Genomic DNA, 22003 nt, shown 5'->3' on the forward strand with positions numbered 1-22003 from the left:
TTGTAATGTATGCCTCAAGTGATAAAATCAAGTATCCATATGCTTTTTTCACCACACAATTAACCTTCACAGATCTATGGACAAACACTCCAAGGTCCCTTTGTTCCTCAGAACTCAGGATGTACAGCACTGAAACAGGCCACTGGCCTAACCAATATTTGTACGTTTATTCGCCACAAGTCCACTTCTATTCCATCCACCTTATGACAGCCATTGAGCACATCTCTTTATTCTCTCTTCTCTGTATTTTTTCTGGATCCTTTTTGAAAGCAACAATCCTTGAGCTCTTGTGTTAGTTTGAGATATTCAAATGCATAAGGGAGCAGGAGAAATTTCTGGATAGCTTAGTCCAGAGTACAGTTACACCTCAAGAGAAAAGCACTGGTGCAGGAAAGGGGGAATAAGACTATCAGTCAGCAGGATTGGAGGCAGTGAGCAGAAGCAGAACAGGAGCCCAAAGACACTCGTCTTTTTCAACAGGAACAATGTACTTGCTACTTGTGAGGATAAGGATGTAACCTGCAAGAAAAATGGCCAGAATGTTAGCCATAGTCCTGTGAAGCAGGGTTTAGTCCAACAAAAGAGAACAATTGTAATTACTTTCAGGAATTAGGAGACGAAATAGCATTCTCCTCAGTGACAATTCGGGTCTAATCATTGTCGGTCTTACCATAGGTTGCCCTTGGTTAGGATCCGTAAAGGCTGGTAGTGACAAGGCCGTTGACAATCTTTAACTTCTAACTATGTACAGGATAAGGCTTAACACAAGGCTTCACATAGAACTATCTCTCAGCATACTCTTGGTCATGATGTTCTCCCGCCGGAGTGAATTTCACCAGCTTTACGATCGCCTCGCAGTCATAAAGCAGGATGTAATTTTATACAGCTATCTCAAGTGGGCAGCCCGATAGCGGAATCCCACAGCCAGCAACCCCACCTACGGCACCGCAAATCGGCCCCAATCCCCCCGCACTGCAAATCTGCCTCGACCCTCCCCCCCCCAACGCATGGCTGCACTCCACCCCCGGATTGCTTGGGTGCCCCCCTCACCCCCAAGTACAGGGGTGACCCATCCGAGTGCCACCCCAGGGACCCCTGTAATAGGGCCACCTCCCCAGGAACCCCTGAAATAGGCAGGTGCTGTACAATCACACGCTTGAATGATTGGAATGCACTTTGTGTAACTTACATATCTTTGATGTGGGCAATGTTTAGAAACATTGAGGTTTCACCACTTAAACCACTGAAGCGTGAAGGGATAGGAATGGATCAAAGCAGCAGATGGTTTATATGAGCTGTCAATCACAAACCACTACTTGAAAGCCATAAATGGATTGCAGAAGTGAATCTGTGGGAACCAGATGCTGGCACAGTTGCTCACCTTTGAGGAATGGATATGTGGAGCTGCAGGGTACGTTTTACAGCTATAATGCTTTCCACAGCCCCTGTCCAGACTGCTTCTAGCTTACAGACAGGAGTCTCTTTTCTAGGGGGGTTCTGTGCATGGAGGGGGTCTGTGGAGTGAATTCCTTTAAGCAGTGGATCCCTGTGGGGTTCCCCATTTTTCAGCGATCCCTAGGGGTTCCCTCTATTACAGGGTCCCTGGGATAGAGTCCTCCTATTTTAGGGATCCCGGGGAGGGGGTGCGGTCTGGTCACCCCCATACTTGGGGGCGGGGGGGGGAGCGCCAAGACAATCCGGGAGTTGGGGGCTGCTGTGCAGTGCGGGGGACTAGCCTTCGATTATCTCTACTATTGTGGCCCTGGCATGGTGGGCATCCACTGCGAGGTCCACCACATCAGGATCACGATTGTAGTGACCATATGTGAACCTTGCCCCTATGATTCCCGGGTTTGGGGACCGGAGAATCATTTATTACCATGCTCCTGCTAGCGTGTGGCATGGCATGGAACCTGTTCACGTCGCCAGCTTCGGGTCTGAGCATGGCGTTCGGGTCAATGCCTGCCGCCGATCCCAATTTTGCCCTGACGCCGGATTCTCTGTCCCATCGGAGAACGCACTTTGAGCGTCCTGGGGACAGAGAATCCCGCCCAGGGTCAGCGGCTGTACACTTGAATAGAGCTCCCTTTTAAAGACTAATTGGAGTAAGAGAGAATTGGTCAGGAAACAGCCCCTCTGCTTCCTGTCTGGGTCAGACTACTGCTTAATCTGCCTTTGCGAAAACGGCTCCTGTACTGTTGACAGGAAAATATTTAACTCACTGTTTTGAGAGCAGCTGCTTGTCAGGTCTGACCACAGTCAAATGTCTAACTGAACTGTTTTTTCCAGAAACTGAAAACTCAACACCTGACTGCTTCAGCCCTGGCTCTTCCCATTAATTACATAATCTTACTAAAACCAATGCCTCTAATTATCTAATCCCAGGGAACCCTCTTAATATACAAAATTCTATTAGCCCAACTTCAGCAAACAATATTCATGGCTGGAATTAATTCTGATCTTACTTTTGCGATGCTTTAATTGCACCTGTGTCTCCAAAGAGCCTAGTTCCTTTCAAACCAGGATATTTAAACATGACTGCGGCAGTCACACACTAACCCAAGCGTTTAACCCTTACTGCACCAACTACATGTAATACAATATATCTGAAGTACCTACATTCATTACACAGTACATTATAAGCCCAATGAGAGAGGAATCATTGTTTGATCTTGTCATGGAAAATGAATCAGAAAGAAAAATAAGAGAAAATGGGGAATATCAAGACAGTTGTGATCATGGCACAATAAAATGATGATTCCAAAAGACATTAGTCAGAAAAAAAACAAAGTGATAGATCGGAAAACAAATTTGAGGGGTGAAAGTTGAATGAGTGTAGGCGAAATCGAAAAAAAATGGACCAAGAGAACAGTGGTCATGAGTGTCCAAAATAGAGAATACATTTCAGGAGAAAGATAATCCAGTACAAGACAAGAACAAATTAACGAATAATTAAACACCATTGACAAATTTTTTTAAATGGTAAAATTGAAATAAGGAACATTGCATACACTAAATGTGCAGACAATAGAAGGAAAGGATAACAGAATAGAATATAAGGAGGTTAATATCAATTCTGAAAGCAAAGTAGAATAACAAAATTAAATCAAGGAATACAAATAGTAACCATAAAAGAAGCCAGAGGTATAGATAAGACAACGGAGGGATGGAAGAGCTAAGCTCAATGGTAAAGACAACAAAATGGCAGAAATATTGAACATTTACTGTGCAAACATAGAACCGTCCAGTGCTCCTACTTTAGTTCCAATAACTGTATGTTTCATTTGAGCAAGAATGGTCCTGAAACTACTCTGTGCCTTAAAACAGGTTTATTTCCAAATCAGAAAAGTACTGGACTACCGCTGTTCCTCCTCACCTCAGTGTTCCAGTTGTCCTCATTAATAGGTGGACCAATACCCTTCACCAGTTTAACAAAGCAATTGCCATAACAATGTAATTGCCATGAAACCTTTCCAATCTAGTTGCCATTTAACAAGATGAAATTCTCCCAAGCTCCTGCCATTGGGTTCGATGACAGGCTTTGGGGGGGTGGGGGATTGCGGGAGAGAATATGGCAGGAGGCCAAAGAATTGGTTTCACGCTGGATCTTCTGCTGGTCCCCGCTATGGCAGGTCGGAAAACCCGCTGGAGTCCAACGTGAAACTTACTTGCATCCTGTTGGTGGGAGGTCCAACCGGAATCTTCCACCCGCACCAATTCTCCGCAATACCAGCAAGAAACACACTGGCGGGAAACATGGGCGTTATTCTCCGCCGGCGGGAGTCTCCGTTTTGCCGGCGCCCGGGGGTTTCCCGACGGCGTGGGGCTGCCCCACAATTGGAAACCCCATTGACCGGCTGGTGTTACGGAGACTCCCGCCGGCCGGTCGGGGCAGAAATGTGGCGGGGCGGGTAGGAGAATTTCGCTCCTCGTTTGGAACAAGGGAGCATCTGCAGGTGGACATTTCTGATTTGCAGACCTGGAGGGTTCCATATTCTAGCCTCAGCGTGCTCCTGGAGATCCATCTTCATTTTCAGGAGGCCCACTTTCTTTCCTCAACAGTGAATCAGTGATGTAGAGCACATTTTCAATATGGCACCCTGGAGTGACTGGACTACGTGACATCCAGGCACGAAATGCAGCACTAAACACCTGGGGCGTCATTCTCCGACACCCCGCCGGGTCGGAGAATCGCCAGGGGCTGCCGTGAATCCCGCCCCCGCCGGATGCCGAAGTCTCCGGCACCAGAGATTCGGCGGGGGCGGGAATCGCGCCGCGCCAGTTGGCGGGCCCCCCCGCTCGATTCTCCGGCCCGATTGGGCCGCAGTCCCGCCGATAAATTGCCTGTCCCGCCGGCGTAAATTAAAGCACCTATTTACCGGCGGGACAAGGCGGCGCGGGCGGGCTCCGGGTTCCTGGGGGAGGCGCGGGGCGATCTGGCCCTGGGGGGGTGCCCCCACGGTGGCCTGGCCCGCGATCGGGGCCCACCGATCTGCGGGCGGGCCTGTGCCGTGGGGGCACTCTTTCCCTTCTGCCTCCGCCACGGTCTCCACCATGGCGGAGGCGGAAGAGACTCCCTCCACTGCGCATGCGCGGGAAACTGACAGCGGCCGCTGACGCTCCCGTGCATGCGCCGCCCCGAGATGTCATTTCCGCGCCAGCTGGCGGGGCACCAAAGGCCGTTTCCGCCAGCTGGCGGGGCGGAAATTCCTCCGGCGTCGGCCTAGCCCCTCAATATTGGGGCTCGGCCCCCAAAGATGCGGAGCATTCCGCACCTTTGGGGCGGCGCGATGCCCGTCTGATTGGCGCCGTTTTGGACGCCAGTCGGCGGACATCGCGCCGTTACGGGAGAATTTCGCCCCTGGTTACAAAATTATTACGGCCATTGCTGTTGAATTTGGCATGTTTTCCTGCCGGCCTCCACAGCAGAAAACACTTTACCTTCCCACACCACCATGGGACCTAGTCCCAGAATGGGAAAATTCCACCCAAAATTATTGCCATTGGACCCTAACAATGTGATTAATAAGACATTGAGACAGAGATAATAAAGGTATTGGTTTTAATTTTCCAAATGTTTGCAAAAGGAAATAATACCTTTATTCAAGAATGGAGGGAGGAAGAAAGCAGGAAACTAAAAACTAGTTAGCCTAACATCTTCAGAGGGAGATTTTTCAAATCCATTTTGCAGGAGGTTATAGTAGGAATTGGATCAAGCACAGCCAACATGGTTTTATGAAAGGAAATCATGTTTAACAAATTAATTAGACTTCTTTGATCACTTAATCGCTTAATAACTTTGTACCTGGCAATAAAAGTCAACATAAAAGCATTTAGTATCCCTGTTAAACATAATGAAACATTGGATGATGTTTGTTTCTAACATTCTCCTCAAAGTTCAATAAGTAAATCTTAGATTACTTCACTTTAAATACAAGAATTGACGGGCGCCTCAGGATGTGCAGCTCTTCCTAATGATCCTGAAGACCTAATAACCCATGAGAGATAATGGAAGATTGAGTCATCAATTAAATGCACTGCAAATCACAGGTATCCACTGCACAGCCTTAAGGTATATTATTACATCTTTGCTTCTATTATCACAACTACTTTTTATGTATAAGAAAAAGGTTATTCTATCGGCACCACTTCAAGATCTCCCAGCCACCCTTAGCAAAAGGTCTGCACAGTTCACAACTGCGACATTACTCGGTCCCAGCTTACTGCCTGAAAACTCAATTGAGCCAGACACAACAATGTGGCAATTGAATACAGTTGAATTTCAACAAGAAATCCGATGATAGGCAAAACTGTTTATTAACTTAAGAGTCAAACAGCATTGCTGGAATGAGAGACATGCTGCCAAACTTTTCATCTTGCACTCATCAGGACAAACACAAGAATGCCAAATTGCAAACGATCACAACAATTTATGCTACAGGAGGAAAGGCTGGTAATTGATTGTCAAGTTGACTCTGACCAGCCGAGTGTTCTGTAAGAGTCCTTCCTGTTTATTTTTGTTTGCTCCCATTTATTTTATTTGAATTATTTTGGTCCATGCACTCATAATTGAGATGCATCTTTAAGCAGATGACTCAAAGAAACAATGTGCTTGCCAGGACACTGTTCCCAGGTTTTGTATTTTGGATAGGAGAAAACAGATTGCTCAGCACCGAGTGGATCTTAGGAAACAGCTTTGAAGGGACTTGTTTGATTGGTTAATTGGAAACAAGTGGGTTGGTCAGGGACAGTATTCTGCCTGACAACACTCGGCGATTGGTTCTTGCATGATGTTTTCTGAGAGAATTTGGCAAAAGCATTGAGACCGGAAAGTGAAACAAATGCTCTCTCTCTTTCCCCTGCTTGTTGAAAAGAAAGAACTGCTTTATTGTTCTGAAAGCAGTGAGTGCCTGGCACATACTTAGCTATGAACCAAAAATTATCCTGAGTTAGAGGAGGTAGTCAACTTAGCCAGAGAAAACCATCTCAAGCCTAGAAGGAGGAACTACCAACATGAAAGCCTGAACCTCAGAAACACATTACCTGCAAGTCATCCCAGTGCATCAAAGATCTTTAGCCTTTTATTTTATGAATATTTCCTTTCCCTTTGTATTGTCTGTATATATCTATTTCTCTACATCGAGAGAGAGAAAAAGAAAGAAAGAAAGAGAGAGGGAGAGAGAAAAAGAGAGAGATAAACAAAGGAAGATGGTTGGGAAAGGGATGTTAGATAGTTACATTCCGTTTACAGTCAGTTTAATTATAATACTGTGCATAATAAGCACAGTGGGCTAAACAGCTGGCTTGTAATGTAGAACAAGACCAGCAGCGCGGGTTCAATTCCTGTACCAGCCACCCCGAACAGGAGCTGGAATGTGGCGACAATGGGCTTTTCACAGTAACTTCATTGCAGTCTGCTTGTGACAATAAGCGATTATTATTATTATTATCAATAAAAGGTTACTTGTGTTAAAGTTACAAACTTGGTGACTGTAGTTTATTTGGCTTTGTTTGAACTGATCTGGGACCAGGACCCTAGCAGAAAGGTGAAATAGGGTGGCCACAAGGACTTTAAACTAGTTAAAGGGAGGAGGGCTCAGGTGACGTTAGTAAAGTTTCCAGAACAAGTGATAGAACAGAGGGTTTGGAAAGTGGCAGGAATCTAATTTCAGGCACAACGGATGAAATGAAATGAAAATCGCTTATTGTCACATGGAATGTGGTGACTAGGGGCTTTTCACAGTAACTTCATTTGAAGCCTACTTAAGCAGACAACTTTGAGAAGGGGTGGTCAATGCCGGACTGAGGGTGCACAGTATACAAAAAAAATTAAATGAGCTTTTCGCGCACATTGAAACGAGCGGTACGATGTTGTGGGCATCAGACATGTGCCTGCAATGGGATCAAGGCTGGGATCTGTCGTGTTGTTCACCCTGGGGTAACACGGATTGCACACGATGCAATTAACTGATCAAGTACACATCAAACAAAGGCGTTGGTTCAATAAAAGATTCATTGAACTCTAGCAACAAAACACACAGCTGCCTGTGGGTTGACTCTCTACTACCCTAAGTAAACTAAAGCTAACTATCTAGACCAGGCTAGCTCTGATCCACGTGTTGGAGGTGTTGAATGATTTGTACACCCTGACTATCACTATAGCTATCACTAGCGGAAAGAAGCAGAGTGCTGATGCCTTGTGTGTTTTATAGGTGTAAGTCCCCCTCTGATGTCCTGTCTTGTGATTGGTTGTGTTCTGTTCTGTACGTTGATTGGCTCACCTGGGTGTCTGTCACTGCCTGCCTTTACCTCATGATGTGCATGGGTGCATATTATGACATCCTCCCTTTTTAAAAAAAAAATGTTGTCGCTTGCTGAGAGCAGAAACAACATATTTACAAGCGGAACTATAAACAAAATCGGTGAGTGGATGGATATGTACATGTAAGGTGTCTAGCGTGCAGAAACATAACATCATATATACATGGAATTATTTATAAGTCCAATCGTTGAGGCTGTCGACGGATTCTCGTGGACCGCCTGCGAGGTGGAGGCAGAGATGATGGTGTCTTGACCGTTTGGCATGCAGCCAGACTGGTGGCCTCATGGAGCGAGGTGTCCGGGTCGGGCAAAGTGGCATCTGGGAAAGTGAGATCCGGTGGTGGGCATGCAAGTTTGCGTTGCGCCCTTCTGTTACGCCTTACAATCGATCCATCCGCCATGCGAACCACGAATGACCTGGGAGCAGCCTGTTGAACCACAACAGCAGGAGCTGACCAGCTGCCACCAGGCAACTGAATGCGAACAGTGTCCTTCAGAGAGAGGAGCGGCAGATCCGTAGCGTGAGCATCATATGTGATCTTTTGCCTGCTTCTGATCTGCTGCATCTTTTGCAACACTGGAAGGTTATCCAGGTCAGGTACATGAATGGCCGGGACAGTCGTCTGCAGGTTACGATTCATTAGGAGCTGAGCCGGAGATAACCCATTGGACAAAGGGGTTGCCCTGTATGCCAGAAGTGCGAGATAGAAATCCGAAGCTGAGTCCGTACAATCCACTTTAAGGATGTGCGTGTGTGTTGGTGAAAGTGAGGAGGCATGGTTATGCATGGTGATGATGCTCACTCGATACGTGGACTCAGGGCAGTCGTCCTCTGGATCGGTGATGGGATCCGGTTCCAGGTCCAGCAGCCCTTGCTGCACACTTCAAACTCATTTTCGTTGGGCCTGGTACCGCTGGCCCCCTGTCGGAGGTGCAGATCTGCACAGAGTAGCATAATGGCCAAGCTTCTTGCAGTTGAGACATCGTCTGCCTCTCGCGGGGCATTGCCGCTTTAAATGGGCGGTGCCGCAGTTGGGGCACGCCATTAAGTCGACATTGTGACATTCAGCGCGTCGTCGCGCCTGCGCAGTGCGGTCATCCGCCGCTCGAACCTGCGCAGTGTAGTCTTCGGCCGCTTTGTTTTCCCGACCGTGGTGCGCATGCGTGGGGGCCCTGGAAAAGCGCGCGAAATGGCCGCCTTCATCGATGCTCAGGTCCTGCATTCGGGCGATGGCCTGTACACTTTCAGCCTCATGGGAGGCGAGTTGGATTTGCTCTGCCGACTTCAGGCGGGAATAGCGACTTTTCGCCAGTTCGTGGACTTTGCATGTCTCGATGGCCACTGGCAAGGTCATATTTTTTATTTTTAGGAGCTGCTCCCGCAGGGCGTCGGAGTGGACGCCAAACACAATCTTATCCCTGATGAGGGAGTCAGCGGTGTCTCCGTAATTGCAGGACTGCGCTAGAATGCGAAGCTGAGTAATAAATTACTGAAAAGGCTTGTCCTTACCCTGAAGGCGCTGCTGGAATACGTAAAGCTCGAAGATTTCGTTTGTCTCAACCGCGCAGCGACTGTGGGATTTTGCGAGGACAGTCTGGAACTTTGCCTTGTCCTCACCGTCGGAGAAAGTGAGCGAATTGAAGATTTGGATGGCCTAGTCCCCTGCAGTAGACAGCAGCAGGGCGATTTTTCACACTTCGGAGGCACTTTCGAGGCCCGGGGTCTCAAGGTATAGGCTGAATTTTTGATTGAAGGCCCGCCAGTTGGCGCCAAGGTTCCCGGAGATGCGGAGCTGCTGAATCTTTTCCATGCCACAGGAAGGCAGTTGCTCGTCTTCAGAGAATTTTCAAAGGTAAATTACTTAGAGGCAGTCGCCACTTCTGGTACCATGTCGTGTTGTTCACCCTGGGGTAACACAGATTGCACACGATACAATTAACTGATCAAGTACACACCAAACGAAGGCATTGGTTCAATAAAAGATTTATTGAACTCTAGCAACAAAACACTCAGCTGCCTGTGGGTTGACTCTCTACTACCCTAAGTAAACTAAAGCTAACTATCTAGACCAGGCTAGCTCTGATCCATGTGTTGGAGGTGTTGAATGATTTGTACACCCTGACTATCACTATAGCTATCACTAGCGGAAAGAGGCAGAGTGCTGATGCCTTGTGTGTTTTATATGTGTAAGTCTCCCTCTGGTGTCCTGTCTTGTGATTGGTCGTGTTCTGTTCTGTACATTGATTGGCTCACCTGGGTGTCTGTCACTGCCTGCTTTTACCTCATGATGTGCATGGGTGCATATTATGACAGGATCTAAATATCCAAGGGTATAACTCCTGTTGAAAGGAATGGCAGATGGGCAAAGGGGGCGGAGTTACCTTGTTAATGAAATTAATTTGATAGCAAGAAACGATTTTGGGTCGGAAGGCGAAGAGTCTATACGGGTAGAGTTGAGAAATCGCAAAAGTAAAAAGACCCTGATGGGAATTATGTACAGGCACCTTAGCAACAGTCAGAATGTGGGGAAGAAAATAAACCAGGAGATAGAAAAGGCATATAAGAAAGGCAACATTACAATAATGGGGGATTTCAATATGCAGGTGGACTGAAAAAATCAGGTTGGTAGCGGAACACACAAAAAGGAATTTGTGCAACGTCTATGAGATGGCTTTTTGGAGTAGCTGTGGGTAGAGCCCATGGGGGAACAGACAATTCCGGATTTGATAATGTGTAATGACGCAGACTTGATTAGGGAATTGAAGGTGAAGGACCCCTGAGGGGGCAGTGACCACAATATGTAAAAATTCATCCTGCAGTTTGATAGGAAGGAACTGGAATTAGAAGTAACATTATGACAATTGAGTAAAGGTTACTACAAAGACTGAAGAGAGGGGCTGGCTTGTATTGATTGGAAGTGGAGCCTAGCAAGGAAGACAGTGGAACTGCAATTTTGGGGGGTTTTTTGGGCGTTTTCAGGAAGCAATTTATCCCAAGGAGGAGGAATCATGCTAAGGGGAAGATGAGGCAACCATTGGTGACAAGGGAAGTCAGGGACAGCATAAAAGCAAGAGAAAAGGCATATAATGTGGTGAGGATTAATGGGAAGTCAGGGGACACCTAAAAAAGCAAAAAGGGGGGAGAAAATGAAATATGGGTGTAAGATAGCTAGTAATATAAATGAAGATTGAAAGAGTTTTTTTTCGATATAAAAAAGGAAAAAGAGAGGCAAGAATGGGCAACGGACCACTGGAAAATGGAGAAGCAATAATAGGAAACAAAGAAATGACAGAGGAACTGAATAGGTACTTTGCATCAGTTTTCACGGTGGAAGACACCAGTGGGATACCAGAACTTCAAGAGAGTCAGGGGAAAGTGGTGAGTGTGTGGCCATCACTAAAGACGCGCCAGGAAAGCTGAAAGGTCTGAAGGTGATTAAATCACCTGGGCTGGATGGACAACACCCCAGGGTTCTGAAGATGACAGCGGAGGAGATTGTGGAGGCACCGGTGGTGAATCACTTTCAGGAATCACTGGAGTCAGGGAAGGTCCCAGAGGACTGGAAAATGGCTAATGTAACAACACTGTTTAAGGAGGGAAGAAGGCAAAAAACGGGAAATTATAGGTCAGTTAGCCTGGCTTCGGTCGTTGGCAAGATTTTAGAGTCCATTATCCTGGACAAGATTGCGGCGTACTTGGAAGTGCATGATAAAATAGGGCTGCGTTAGCATGGATTCGTCAAGGGGATGTCATGCCTGCCAAATCTGTTTGAATTCTTTGAGGAGGTAAAAAGGAAGTTAGACAAACGAGAGCCAGTGGACGTGGTCTATTTGGATTTCCAGAAGGCTTTTGACAAGATGCCGTACAGGAGCCTGCTAAATAAGACAAGTGCCTCATTGTGTTGAGGGCAAGGTATTGGCATGGATCGAGGCTGGCGGAAGGCAGAATCTGGGGCTAAAGGGATGGGTCTTTTTCAGCATGGATGCCGGTGACTTGTGGTGTTCCACAGAGGTCAGTGTTGGGAACACAACTATTCACAATATACAACAACGATCTTGAATTGTTGCATAGTTTGCAGATTGTACAAAGATATGTAGAGTGGCTGGTCGTGTTGAGGAAGCAGTGAGGCTGCAGAAGGACTTGGACAGCTGAGGAGAGAGGGCAAAGAAGTAGCAGATGGAATACAAGGTGGAAAAATGTGAGTTTCTGGACTTTGGCAGGAAGAATGGAGGTATAGACTATTTTCTAAATGGGAAAGGCTTTGGAAATCTGAAGCACAAAGGAACTTCTGAGGAGTCCTAGTTCCGGATTCCCTTCAGGTTAACATGCAGATTTAGTTGGCAGTTAGGAAGGCAAATGCAATGTTAGCATTCCGGTTGCGGGGGCTAAAATATAAGAGCAGGGATGTACAATTGAGGCTGTATAAGGCTCTGATCAGACCCCATTTGGAATATTGTGAGCAGTTTTGGGCCTTGCATCTAAGGAATGATGTGCTGGCCTTGGAGAGGGTCAAGAGGAGGTTTATAAGAATGATCCTGGGAATGAAGAGCTTGTCGTGTGAGGAGCGGTTGATGACTCGGAGTCTGTACTCAATGGAATTTAGAAGGACAAGGGGGATCTCATTGAAATGTACAGAATATTGAGAGGCCTAGATAGAGTGGATGTGGAGAAGATGTTTCCACTTGTAGGAGAGACTAGAACCCCAGAGCACAGCCTCAGACTGAAGGGACAATATATTTAAAACCGAGGTGAGGAGGAATATCTTCAGGCAGAGGGTTGTGAATCTGTGGAACTCTTTGCCGCAGAAAGCTGTCACTGAGTGTCTTTAAGACAGAGACAGGTAGGTTCTTTATTAATAAGGGGATCAGGGGTTATGGGGAGAAGGCAAGAGAAACATATTGGCCATGATCAAATAATGGAGCAGACCTGATGGCCCAAATCGTCTAATTCTGCTCCTGCATCATTTTTTAAAGACATTTAGTGTACCCAATTAATTTTTCTCAATTAAGGGGCATTTTGGTGTGGCCAATCCACCCACCCTGCACATCTTTGGGGTGTGGGGGCGAAACCCATGCAAACACGGGTAAAATGTGCAAACAGCACATGGACAGTGATCCAGAGCTGGGATCAAATCTTATTTCACCTGTGTTTAGATTCTGGGTAAGTGGGGCTGGAATTGACCGTGCACGAGTGTGTCATGACAATTGCCATGGCGGAAGTAACGGTAAACTATAAGGGGCATGGCTTTCTCCATGGCAAAGCTTCCACCAATCAGAGTCAACTTGCCAGATAGTCATCACCCTTTTTGCCTGTAATATAAATTTGAGACTTTTGAATTTATCCCGATGAGTGCAAGATGGAAAACTTCGACAGCACGCCTCTCATTACAGCAATCTTCAAGTTTTGTACTACCAATTGAAAATGAAAGTCACCATAGTTCCATAGGCTGCACTCCCCTTTTGAGAGAAAGATGACCGGTGGTGATTTAACCGGAGCGTTACCATACCTAAAACGAGGGGCAAGGTAGAGAAGGCAGTGCCTTCATGTGTAACCTCAGCCAGTATGGGAATTGAACAACATGGGTTCAATTCCCATACTGTTGGCATCATTCTGCATCACAAACCAGCCGTCCAGCCAGCTGAGCTAACCCACCACATGACTACCAAGTACAGTTAAACAGTAATTACAGTTTCCCAGCAAACTAATTTTAATTTTTTTAAATAATCTTTATTGTCACAGGTAGGCTTACATTAACACTGCAATGAAGTTGCTGTGAAAATCCCCGAGTCGCCACATGCCGGCGCATGTTCGGGTACACGAGGGGGAGAATTCAGAATGTGCAATTGGCCTAAAAAGCACGCCTTTTGGGACGAAACCGGAGCACCCGGAGGAAACCCACGCAGACACGGGGAGAACGTGCAGACTCCGCACAGACAGTGACCCAAGCCGGGAATCGAACCTGGGACCCTGGTGCTGTGAAGCAACAGTGCTAACCACTGTGCTACTCTGCCACCCAGACATAATTAATGATTTAAGGATGCTGACGTACTTAATCAAAAACCGAAATAAACTCTTATGAAAGAGAAAACATTTACTGGAAGAAGCTAATATAAGCCAAAGCAGATATTTCAATTGGATTAGGAAGATCTGAGAATAACCCATAAAATTTTCGATTCAGAATTCTATAGATTGCAACCAAAATACAGAGAACGTAGCCTGTACATTTTATGATGTTCCTGAAAAATATCTTGCGCAAGTCAGCATTATTCTTTTGATTATTGCTTTGCAGCGTGGGATTAGCATCTTTTGTACATCAGCACTTGCATCAAAGATGATAGAAACATGAAACTCATTCAAAGCCATATATATTCCATATCTCTTGACAATATTGAATAAGGAAAGGCGTGCATTGATGGCTTCTGATCCAAAACTGAAAAATAAGTCAACCTGGTATGAAAGTGACAGTAATTCTGTTGTGGAAATCATAACTATGCCATTACTACACATGAAATACATTCTGAGTGTGATTATATCAAAATAGGTTATGTCTCCATAAAGAAGAATGCCAGATGAATGCACTCAGGGTTCATCCACACTTAGCACAAGGCATAATTTAAAAGTCTCAAAGTTCTACCGAGTGTCTTGGCAAGAAGCGTGATTTAATACAGCACTGTGAATCGTAGTATAATTCTAGAATTTGACCTTTTGTAACCTCCTTTTACCTATGATTGTTGAATATCATAATATCTTGACTGTGAACTTCAAAGTTCAAATTCTGTTCAAATGTCCAACCAAAAGAGCACAGACAATTTTGACTAGATCAAAAAAAAATCACCTAGCCATTAAATTTTGTTAGGCAGGTCTAATTAGCAATTGCATTAAGGAGGTAGCTGGGCAGCATGGTAGCACAAGTGGATAGCACTGTGGCTTCACAGCGCCAGGGTCCCAGGTTCGATTCCCTGCTGGGTCACTGTCTGTGCGGAGTCTGCACTTTCATAGAATTTACAGTGCAGAAGGAGGCCATTTGGCCCATCGAGTCTGCACCGGCTCTTGGAAAGAGCACCCTACCCAAGGTCAACACTGCCACCCTATCCCCATAACCCCACCCAACACTAAGGGCAATTTTGGACACTAAGGGCAATTTATCATGGCCAATCCACCTAACCTGCACATCTTTGGACTGTGGGAGGAAACCGGAGCACCCGGAGGAAACCCACGCACACACGGGGAGGATGTGCAGACTCCGCACAGACAGTGACCCAAGCCGGAATCGAACCTGGGACCCTGGCGCTGTGAAGCAATTGTGCTATCCACAAGGCTACCGTGCTGCCCCCAAGGCTACCGTGATGCGTCATGGTGTATTTCAGCAAATGATTCTGTGTTATACTGATTTCTCCCCGTATCTGCAGGGATTTCTTCTGGGTGCTCCAGTTTCCTCCCACAGTCCAAAGACGTGCAGGTTAGGTGGATTGCCCATGATGAATTGCCCTCAGTGACCAAAAAGGGTTAGGAGTGGTTACGGGGATGGGGTGGAAGTGAAGGCTTAAGTGGGTCGGTGCAGACACGATGGGCCGAATGGCCTCCTTCTGCACTGTATGTTCTATGAACTTATAAATAAAGGCATTTTTCAATCCATGCACCATCAGTATTTCCCAATTCGTATTCATTTATCTAACAAAATGAACACGGGATATGCATTTCATTTACTACCACTTATTACATCTGTAAAGAGCTTTGGGATGTTTTTCTAAATATCAGTTCTTGTCATTATTACTGTTGCCCCAAGGATGCGTCATGGTGTATTTCAGCAAATGATTCTGTGTTATACTGATCCATTATTAATGCGTGACCACATCAACTGGCTCTTGCCCATCTAAGCAAATGCTAGATATCTGGCCTAAGGTGAAAGAAATATTTTCTCCAGCATGATTACAACAGATTGCTGTCAGTAACAGACCCTGAGATTATTGTGTGGGACTATTTTCTCTATTTAATTCATAGAAGAATGTTTTAAATAACACATACTATAAACATATTGCTTGTAACACTTATCAGGATAGATAATTTTGTTGCACAGATTACCTGCCAGCTGAAATATCCAGACACCCTAACATAGTGTGTTATTTATCAATAGAATGGTAAATAAGTTTTCTATTTTGTGTGCTGAGTCTGCTGGCTCCTCACAAATGAAATTTGTGGTGTGGCTTGGCTGGTACTGTTTGCTTTTGGTGGGGTGGGGTGGGTAAAAGGATGCAACCAACAATGGCAGTGTCCCTCCCTGAAGAGGTGCCGAGAGCAAGAAAGCCTGTTCATTTTATGAGAGACAACATGAAGCTAGTTCAGAAGAGAGAGAAAGAGAATTCAGGAAAAAGGAGATAGAAGAGAGAGAGAGGAAAAAGATGGATTTCAATGATGAGGAAAGTTCCAGAATCTGGGGGCAGTGCTTTGAGTGAGAAAAAGGAAGGAGTTTATCAGCAATAATCAAGGCATTGGCTTAGATTTTTGTACCTCCATCCATGTCAGAATGGAAGTAGAAGGGCATTAAAAATGGCAGGTGAGACCCGATTCCAGCTCCCATTCATGTTTCTGACAATTGTTGCTGACACAAGATGAGGGTGCGGGTAGGAAGACCACATGCAACACTCCTGACTATGTCAACTCCGTTGCAGGGTTGATCATTACAGAACCCTGCAATTTTGATGGAGTCAGGTTGGCTTTAGCAGGAGACATGACTCCTCAGAGGATTATTAAATCATGGGGGAACTCTAGTCTGGAGCTGGGAACCAAAACACAATCAGAAATTAAATATGCACTTGGAAAAAAAATCCCCCACTTAACCTGCCCATGAGATTATAAATCGAATATAGCCAGTAAAAGTCCCATTGAAGAAACTTTTATTCCTATCCAAATAAACACACATGCATTGAGAACCCATTCAAAGATCAATAAATTACAAGGCAATAAAATTGTCAATCAAACAAAGCTAGGAGACCTCTTTGCAACTCTGTCCCCATTGCGCTGAATGCAATCTTGGGAATCAGCTAAACATTCAGAATGATGCCAACTCGCAACTGTACCAGAGTAGAACCGAAGAACATAAAGAACCAGTAGCAGGAGTAGGTAATTCTGCCCATCGAGCCTGCTCCACCATTCAATGCGGTCATGGCTGATCTCCTCTCAACCACAACTCTACTTTCCTGCCAGTTCTCCATAATCCTTCAGCCCATTACTAATTAAAAATCTGTGGGCCTAATTTAATGGGAATGAAACAGAGTCCCGTGTCAGGCGCATTTAGGTGAGTGTTTTCCCGGTGCTTGCAGTGCCGAGAACGACCCTGCTATTAATTAGGACTCTGCTCCATTTCAGGGCCTCCACTCGCCAGTGTAGGAAGAGATTGGGGAGCCATTTTTAAAATGGCACCCTGATCTCTAGACCTCCTCTCTGCTGCCTCCAGACAACCCCCCAACACCCCAACTCACCAATGAGGAAATTTGAGCCCCCCGCACCCCACCCCATAAGGGCAGGGCACCTCCGGATGCGGACAAGATGCCACCGAGGCACCTTGTCATTGCCAACATGGCACCCTTGCCAGCCTGGCAGTGCCACATGGGAATCCTGGCAGTACCAAGGTGGTACACAGATGGCACTGCCAGGGTGCAAGACTCACAGTGCCATGGTGTCTGAATGGCATTGGGGTGCCAGGGCACCACCCTGCCCAGAACCTGACCACCCAGGAGCCTCCAGGTGACCCCCATGCCCAAGTGCTGGTACAGCTGGTCCACATGTGTGGAAACCAGTGCTAAATGGTGCTTGCTCTGGTCTCCGAGGTGTGGCCAGCGTTAACATATTCAAGTGAGCCTGACTGCACACTTGAATGTGCAAATCTGGATCCTGTCTCAATGGGCGGGATCTAGATTGTGACACATTATAGGCCTCTCACGAGATTAACCAGCCTCGTCAAGTCGCTAGTTGGGCGTGATCGTGACTAAGGCCGGCAGATTGTGGCCTGTCTATGTCCTCTTTACGATCATGGCTAGTGTCACCCTGGCACTGCCAGGCTGTCACTCTGGCAGTGCTACCTGGGTGACAGCCTGGCACTGCCTGGTTCCAAGTGGCACTACCAGATGGCAGAGGCCAGGTTGGTAGTGCCAAGGACCAAGCTAGCATTTTTTGCACAGTGGCGTGATCAGGCCAGGGTGCGCTGCACCGGTGTTGCAGGTGGGGGGGGGGCTAACATAGTGCATTGGGGTTGGGGGGGGTTGAGAATCGCTTTGAGAGCTCCAGAGATCGGGATGCCATTTAAAAATGGAGTCCTGATCTCCCACTACAATGAGGAGTTCCGGCAAGCGGATCTCCTCAGTGAACAAAATGGGGCTAAGTGCTGCCTCAACCGGGCATTCCCTGCTGAGATCTCCTATCTAACCGGAGTGACATTTTATAGCATTGTGTTTCTCAGCGCTGTGAGCGGCGGGAAACACGCAGCTAAACGCGCACACAGTGGGACAGCCCCATACCTCATACTGTGGGTGGTGCTATTCTCTAGTCCCATACTAACACTTGTTCTAGTGAGCACCTGTATATTACAATGGCATGCAGGCACACAAAACATTCCCCTTTCTTCTCATAAGAAAACATTCCTCCCTTCCAATGGAGTATAGCTATTTGCAATACAATATTTACTTGCTATCCCTTCTCCCTTACCTCAGGTCTCTGATTTTATAAATTCAGACAGTCTTGAGGCTTGACAGTTCTTTCACATCTCTGTCACATTTGGAGGAATAGTAGAAGTACTCTGTTTCTCGTACTTGGTTATTTTCATTTGATATGCTTTTTATGCTCCTTCGAGTTGTGTTTCTCTTTATTAACCACCCCTCTGCTTTTCTCAGACACTGTGGACTTGTCCCATTCCTTCCAAAGGGAATATGCACTCAGTTTATTCATTGAGTGCACTTGAATTTTCTTTTTCTGTGGTCTTCACTATGTTTTTGCTGGATGTATACATTCCGTAATGGAACCTTTATTTCAGCCAAACAAATGTTTGCTGTTTTACTTTCAAATTATCTTGCAAGCCGATGAATCTTTTCGCTCAGCTTATCAATTATTCTGGTGAGTTCAGTCACCTTTATTTCAGAAACAGCAGCAAGATCCCTACACACACTTTCAGCACGGTAGCATTGTGGATAGCACAATTGCTTCACAGCTCCAGGGTCCCAGGTTTGATTCCGGCTTGGGTCACTGTCTGTGCGGAGTCTGCACATCCTCCCCGTGTGTGCGTGGGTTTCCTCCGGGTGCTTCGGTTTCCTCCCACAGTCCAAAGATGTGCAGGTTAGGTGGATTGGCCATGATAAATTGCCCTTAGTGTCCAAAATTGCCCTTAGTGTTGGGTGGGGTTACTGGGTTATGGAGATAGGATGGAGGTGTTGACCTTGGGTAGGGTGCTCTTTCCAAGAGCCAGTGCAGACTCGATGGGCCGAATGGCCTCCTTCTGCACTGTAAATTCTATGATTAACTTCACCTGGGCATTCAATTGCTTTCAGAGCAATTGAATGCACCACGGTACCGCAGTGGTTAGCACTGTAGCTTCACAGCGCCAGCATCCCAGGTTCAATTCTGGCTTGCGTCACTGTCTGTGTGGAGTCTGCACGTTCTCCCAGTGTCTACGTGGGTTCCTCTGGGTGCTCCGGTTTCCTCCCACAATCCAAAGACGTGCTAGTTAGGTGGGCTAACCATTCTAAATTGCCCTTAGTGTACAAAAAAGAAGGTTTGGTGGGGTTACTGGGTTACGGGGATAGGATGGAGGTGTGGGCATAAGTACCGTGCGCTTTCCAAGGGCTTGTGCAGACTCAATGGGCTGAATGGCCTCCTTCTGCACTGTAACTTCTATGATTCTATGGTCATTGATTACTCCTTAGATTCTTCGAATTCACTTGCTTGATTGTCAATCTGTTTCTTAGGATTTTCTTTTTCAGCTTTTAAAATCTGCATTTGCTCTTTCATGATGTGAATCTCACCTTTTTCATTTTCTTCAGATTGGATCAAAGTTCAAGCATTGCATTCCTCTTTTCATGAAGATTGTTATAACCTGCCTACTGACGATTGGCTGGGGACTAATGATTATCCCACAATCCTATGGGAGTATGAACTTCCCCAATGAGGGGGGCGGAGAAACTCCTACTATAAATAAGCTGGCCAGTCCAGGAACCAAGAGGAAGGAGAAGGTAGCAAGGGAAGTTACTGCTACGACTATGTATATATTGTTATAGTAAATAAACTTTATTATTTTGTATCCTTAAAACTCGTGCTGGATTCTTCGGGGCCTTTACAAAACTGGCGACGAAGGTAAAAGTGAATAGCTGTCTACACTGCTGAAGCCACCTCCCTGGATTTTTGTTGGATACAGGTTGGAAGTTGTTTTCTATTATACCATGCCTCTGTACGGACGTTTGGATGTTTTTGATGCTGCGCTGGAAAGCTGGAACCAGTACACACAACGGATGCGTTACTATTTCCGGGCAAACAATATCAATGAAAACGAGCGCCAGGTGGTCATATTGCTCACCGCCTGCGGGCCGCATACGTTTGGGGTGATTAGGAGCCTTACGTACCCAGCTGCGCCGGACACCAAAACGTTTGACGAACTTGTGAATATAGTGGGGCAACACTTTAACCCAACCCCGTCCACGATAGTCCAGCGTTACCGGTTTAATACCGCTGAGAGGACCCCTGGAGAATCCCTTGCCGATTTTTTATCCAGGCTACGCGGGATTGCGGAATACTGTGACTATGGTGAGACCTTGTCAGAAATGTTACGCGACCGTTTGGTTTGCGGTATTAACAATGCGGCCACCCAGAGAAAGTTGTTAGCGGAGCCAACATTGACTTTTCAACAGGCAATACAAATAGTCTTGTCCCGAGAGAGCGCAGAGCGAGGAGTACAGGAGCTACAGGGAATGGAAGTGCATGCCTTGGGGCGAAACCCTTTCCGCCCAAAAACGTGCCCCCGCACTCCTGCGGTACCTTGGGCGAGGCAACGACCAGACCGACGCCAGTGGCCATCGGACATTCCTCCCCGAAGGGAGCCTTCTCCAGAGCCAATGGATGAGGAGCCATGTCCGTGTCAGACTTGTAGGCGCCGACCCCGTCGCGGACGGCGGTCCTGGGGACGCCAGAGGCGCCGTCGTTCCGACCGTAACTGGGACCAGCCCAGAGGCCGTACCTTCCATGTGGATGAACCTGCGGCGACCACCCCTGAGGACGTGGAGACGGAGGACGACTGCCTGCAGCTGCATTGTGTGGCAGCTCCCCGTGTGGCCCCCATTAAGGTGACAGTACGGGTCAATGGCCACCCGCTGGAGATGGAGTTGGATACTGGCGCAGCGGTCTCCGTGATCGCCCAGAGGACATTCGACCGCATCAAGCAGGGTATACAGACCCTTACACTAACTGACTCACAGGCCAGGTTGGCCACCTACACGGGGGAACCACTGGACATTGCAGGAACTACAATGACCCCTGTTGTCTATGGACGCCAGGAGGGGCGTTTCCCACTTATCGTAGTGCGTGGCCATGGGCCCAGCCTGTTGGGTCGGGACTGGTTGCGCCATTTGCGGTTGCAATGGCAGCACATCCTCCAAACAGTTTCTGGAGGGTTGACTGAGGTGCTAGGACGATACCCAGAGGTATTCCAGCCTGGTCTGGGGAAAATAAAAGGGGCCGTAGCCCGTATCCAAGTTGAACCAGGAGCCACACCGCGCTATTTCCGGGCGCGCCCAGTGCCTTACGCTTTGCTCGAGAAGGTAGAAGGGGAGCTCACTCGTTTGGAGAGTTTGGGTATTATCAGGCCTGTCCGTTTTGCTGACTGGGCAGCACCAATTGTGCCAGTAATGAAGCCAGATGCCACAGTTCGCTTGTGTGGCGACTATAAACTTACAGTGAATACAGTTTCCCGACTCGACCGATACCCAATGCCTCGCATAGAGGATCTCTACGCGAAACTTGCAGGCGGACTCTCATTCACAAAATTAGATATGAGTCACGCCTACCTGCAGTTGGAGCTGGACCCTGCCTCCCGACCATATGTAACAATTAACACACACCGGGGCCTGTATGAATATACACGGTTGCCCTTTGGAGTATCCTCTGCCTGCGCAATTTTTCAACGTGTTATGGAGGGCATTTTGA

At 46.9% G+C, this 22003-nt stretch overlaps 1 protein-coding gene and 1 long non-coding RNA gene across 3 annotated transcripts in view; both read right to left on the reverse strand.

Moving 5' to 3' along the window:
* ccdc85a (coiled-coil domain containing 85A) overlaps window positions 1-22003 on the reverse strand; it is a 1121509-nt gene that overhangs the window by 841607 nt on the left and 257899 nt on the right. The window lies entirely within an intron of this gene.
* Window positions 7496-22003, reverse strand: part of LOC140392464 (uncharacterized) — a 75648-nt gene continuing 61140 nt past the window's right edge. Inside the window, exon 2 of the long non-coding RNA XR_011935406.1 lies at window positions 7496-9727. This is a non-coding gene — a long non-coding RNA (uncharacterized lncRNA). The remainder of the gene's footprint in view (window positions 9728-22003) is intronic.

Source organism: Scyliorhinus torazame, chromosome 1 (assembly GCF_047496885.1).
Source record: "Scyliorhinus torazame isolate Kashiwa2021f chromosome 1, sScyTor2.1, whole genome shotgun sequence".
Lineage (NCBI taxonomy): Eukaryota > Metazoa > Chordata > Chondrichthyes > Carcharhiniformes > Scyliorhinidae > Scyliorhinus > Scyliorhinus torazame.